This window comes from Rattus rattus, chromosome 5, assembly GCF_011064425.1.
Source record: "Rattus rattus isolate New Zealand chromosome 5, Rrattus_CSIRO_v1, whole genome shotgun sequence".
NCBI classification, from domain to species: Eukaryota; Metazoa; Chordata; class Mammalia; order Rodentia; family Muridae; genus Rattus; species Rattus rattus.
In genome coordinates this window covers 52,148,221-52,150,853 of record NC_046158.1, presented here as the reverse complement: position 1 = coordinate 52,150,853, position 2,633 = coordinate 52,148,221, and the positions used below count along the sequence as shown (strand labels likewise).

General features: G+C 46.2%; 1 pseudogene across 1 annotated transcript in view; it reads right to left on the bottom strand.

The window, feature by feature from the left end:
- The window catches only part of LOC116900840, an 11,605-nt pseudogene extending 10,021 nt beyond the window's left edge, over positions 1-1,584 (bottom strand). Inside the window, exon 1 of the transcript XR_004387955.1 lies at positions 1,496-1,584. The product of XR_004387955.1 is annotated as a ubiquitin-60S ribosomal protein L40-like (transcript). The remainder of the gene's footprint in view (positions 1-1,495) is intronic.
- Between the last annotated feature and the right edge of the window lie 1,049 nt (positions 1,585-2,633).

Here is a 2,633-nt window from a genome sequence, read left to right as displayed (position 1 = left end):
ATACACGGCTTCCCCAAGTCGTCTGCACCTAATTCCTTCTCGGCACTCGTGTTTTGGCAGTCGGCAAGCTTTCTGAGACCAATCTGATAAAAGAGTTCCCACTCCCCGTCTACTTTGTAAAATCTAAATCATTTTAATGGTTTATATTTATGAAACACACGTATTTCTAAAGTATAGATATAAAATTTTAATTCTGTCTCTGAGTACACGATAGTTAGTTCAACTTCGCATTTTCCAGAGGGTGCCCATGATAGCACTTACGGCCTACGCATGCAGAAAAGGCTGATGCGGCCAGTGCATGGGCAGAAGCCCTTCCTCTCCTTAATACTTAGGCTCTGCTTCCTCCTCTCTCTCTGTCAGCTCTTAGGGAACTTGTTCCCAACCCCACATAGGCTGCAACACTGGAACAAAAGTTCCAGAGGAGCTGCCTCAGCCATATGTCGCAGGGCACGGCTGGTAGTCCACTCCAGGGTCACACAGAAGGCCTTAAAACATGAATATTGTTAAAGCAAAGTTTATATCTCCCTGTTTTCATATGACATTGTTAGCATGCAGAAAGCACATAGACTTTGGGCACATGTCACCTAGCTGTCACTCTTAGTTCTGTTAGTTCCCAGCTATAGGACCTTGCTCTGTCAGTAAAAGTGCCTGCAGTGCAAGGATCCCTAGGCCTGGCAGCTTCTGTCATCCCAAGAATGGAAGGCAGAGACTGGAGGATCCCTGGAGCTCACTGGCCAGTCAGCCTATCCAAATTGAGGAGGTCCAGGTATGAGGAGGCATCCTGTATCCCAAAATAAAGGAGAGTGATTGAAGAAGTTTCCCCAAGTTAAACTCTGCACATGCACACTCATATGTATGCATGCACGCACGCACGCACGCACGCACGCACGCATGCAGGGTGCAGGGAGGTCTATGTAAGAGGACACGTAATGAGCAGTTTCCACAGGTCTCTGTAGGGCCACGCAATTGTCATTCTGTAAACTTATTTCAGTCGGCCCATATTTTTTAAATTATTTATTTTATTTTTGAAGATAATGGTATAATTACATCATTTCCCTTTTTTCCCTCAAAACCCTTCCCTATATATTCCTCCTTGTTCTTGTTCTTTCTTGTTTCATTCATTGTTGTTGCATATGTGTATGTATATACGTATATTTCTAAATACATAAATGCACCCTTTTCCATGTATATAAAATGACCAGTGTGTGTGTGTGTGTGTGTGTGTGTGTGTGTGTGTGTGTGTGTTTTAAGGAATAACCATCTGATACTGGATAGCCAACTGGTATACTCTTCTCTAGGAAAGACTATTTCTCCCACTCTCAGCATTCCTTAGTTGTCTGTAGTCTTGTGTAGGTTGGGGTCTCATGACACAGAGTGTGTGAAAGGTCTCTTGTCATTCCGTCTAGCATCTTGGTAAACCAAAGTCATCTGCTGAGATGAGAAAAGGCTGAGGAAGAGGTGAAGATCTGAGGAGAGAGATCTGTACCTCACTCACTGTAGCACATCTGTTGTTCCGCTCACACTTGAGCCGTCATATTGGTGAGACTTTATGGCTGTAGCTTCTGACGTTCCTAGACGATACATCCTAACAGCAAACTCCAGGAGCCTCTGACACAATCTTTTCATTCCCTCTTCTTCAATGACTCCCCGGCCTTAGGGGTAGGAGTGCTCTGTAGGTGTCTGTGCCCACTGGGGCTGTGACCCATAGCTCTGCATTTTGATTGGTTGTTGCAAAGAGAAGTTTCCTTACTGAGGGGTGAGAATGACACTTCTCTGGCTGGAAAGGGGGTGTCTGTCAGCCTGTGTTAACATGTCCACCAGTCTTGGCTGGGGTTTTGTCATCTTGACACAACTAGAGTTATCCAGAGAAAGAAAAGTCAATTGAGAAAATGGCTCCGTCCGATTGCCTGTAGGTAAGCATGTAGGGAATTTCTTGACTGAGGGTTGATGTGGATAGTTCAGCTCACTGAGAAGTGGGCTGCCGTGAGCAGGTGATTCCTGTTGTGTAAAGATGCAGAGTGCGCACCTGGAGGAGCAAGCTGGCAAGCAGTGGTCCCTGTGTGGCCTCTGCTTTGCTTTCTGCCTTGACACACCCCACCACCCCACTCCCACCCCACTCCCACCCCACACACCACCCCCACACCCCACCCCACCCCGCACCTCTGGAGACTTCCCTCAGTGGTGACCTGTAACCTGAGATTTGTAAGGTAAAAACCCTTTCCTGCCGAAACTGCTTTTACTCAGGGTACTTTGTCATGGCAATAGAAACCCTAAGTAATACACTACTTAAGGCACAGGTCTCCAAAGTCTACACAGAGTTGTTGTTCCTGTGCCTTCTCTCTCCTCAGATCTCCAAATCTTCCTTGGCCTTTTCTCATCTCAGCAGATGACTTTGATTTACCAAGATGCTAGAAGGAATGACAAGAGACCTTTTATACACTCTGTGTCATTTTTTCTTAGTCTGACAGTATCCGTGTGAGCATGTAGTATCCTCTTCATGCTTCTAAAGGACAGTTGCTATGCTCCTAGCAAAGGCCTTTCAACTCAAAAGATGTTCTGAGTCTCTCTCTCTCTCTCTCTCTCTCTCTCTCTCTCTCTCTCTCTCCCCCTCCCTCTCTCCCTCCTCACCCCTT